The following is a 1,604-nucleotide window of genomic DNA, read 5'->3' on the forward strand; positions in this document are numbered from 1 at the left end:
CAGCCAGCACTGCCCACTCTCCATCACAAGATCAGCATATCGCTCCACTTCTGCTGCATCACAGATCATCTTTCAACACATTTTTTTTTTTATTCCTGTGTGCCATTTTAACCCTGAACTGTCCTACAAATACTTCTTTTCCTGTTTATATGATTAGCACACAGTCTTGTCAAATAAGGTGATGAGAGAACAGAAGTGTGTCACGGACGAGAATGCGGTGGACTCAAGAGCAGACTCAATTTGCTTAGAACTGTGTATAATTTATTGAAAAGAACAAAACGTGAACGGAACTGGGTTTAACAAAAACCATACGCAGAAAACTAAAGGAAATCCGTGGGCGGAGAAAACGGCGTAGAGCACGGGGAGACTTCTAACGGGAACTTCTGTAAACACAGGGGAGAAATGTTACTGAATGGGAAACAAACGAGTAAGGGACAAAGGTACGGAGTGCCAGTGAATAGTCTTGGGCTTACTTGGCGACCCTAGTCATTTAACGGGGAAAAGGCTGCCAGGGGTGTATTCCAAAGAGGGTCAAGAGTGGAGAGTCCGGTCCAGATTTCGAAGAGATGGAGAATACAGACTGAAGGGCAGGCTGAGGAGAAGTGGAGTATATAATCCTCGGGTTCCGAGCAGATGGGAGGACAGGATGGAGACCAAAAACAGCACTACTGGTGAGTGCGATGGGTGGAGAATCTGAAGAATACAGGAAACAAAAACATATTAACCCAAGGTCCAGATATACAGAGTCAGAGCTCAGAGGAGGCCGAGTTTACCACAGATGGTAGCAGGACGAACTGGCGAGGAGTGGCAGGCCGTGCTGGCTTAAAAACCCTCTAGGTGGAGCCCCGGAGATTGACAACCGGTGATGAGCTGGCCAACTCTACTCCCAGGGACAAATGACAGGAACCTGGACCACGCCCAACCAGACACTCCCACAGCATATGACAGTACCTCCCCCTCAAGGGCCGCCACCCGGCGACCCCCCAGACCGGGCCCTGCGAGGGGAGGAACGAAACGCAGCGATCAGAGACGGGTCCAGAACGAGCGACCGGGGAACCCAAGAACGCTCCTCAGGCCCATACCCCTCCCAGTCCACCAGGTACTGGACACCACGACCACGGCGGCGCACGTCAACGATCCGCCGGACCGAATAGGCCAGATGACCGTCCACGAGCCGGGCGGGAGGCGGGGGAACAGGCGGTGGACACAGAGGACTGCTACGGACCGGCTTGACCTGAGAGACGTGAAACGTCGGATGGACACGCCAGGAAGCCGGGAGCCTGAGACGGACCGCCGAGGGGCCGACGACAGCAGTGATCTCATAGGGGCCAACATAGCGGGGAGCCAACTTTCGAGAAAGCGACCGCAAGGGAATGTCCTTAGCACAAAGCCACACCCGTTGTCCAGGCCGATACGCCGGAGCGACAGAGCGGCGACGATCCGCATAATCCCGTTGCCGGTCGACAGTTGCAAGGAGAGCCCGCCGGACCCTCCGCCACACCCGCCGGCAGCGTTGAAGGTGATGCTGGACCGAAGGAACAGCCAAATCCGCCCCATCCTCTGGGAACAACGGTGGCTGATATCCCAGCGAGGCCTCAAAGGGC

The 1,604-nt window shown here is 54.9% G+C and overlaps 1 long non-coding RNA gene across 1 annotated transcript; it reads right to left on the bottom strand.

Moving 5' to 3' along the window:
• Positions 1 to 239: 239 nt before the first annotated feature.
• LOC146567305 (uncharacterized) lies at positions 240 to 830 on the bottom strand. Its single transcript, XR_014893903.1, has 2 exons — positions 474 to 830; positions 240 to 383 (listed from the first exon to the last, which is right to left on the bottom strand). It is a non-coding gene; the product is annotated as an uncharacterized LOC146567305 (long non-coding RNA).
• Between the last annotated feature and the right edge of the window lie 774 nt (positions 831 to 1,604).

Source organism: Mchenga conophoros, linkage group LG9, assembly GCF_057382185.1.
Source record: "Mchenga conophoros isolate Kocher_MC1m ecotype Shallow Benthic linkage group LG9, M_conophoros_male_GT1.1, whole genome shotgun sequence".
NCBI classification, from domain to species: Eukaryota; Metazoa; Chordata; class Actinopteri; order Cichliformes; family Cichlidae; genus Mchenga; species Mchenga conophoros.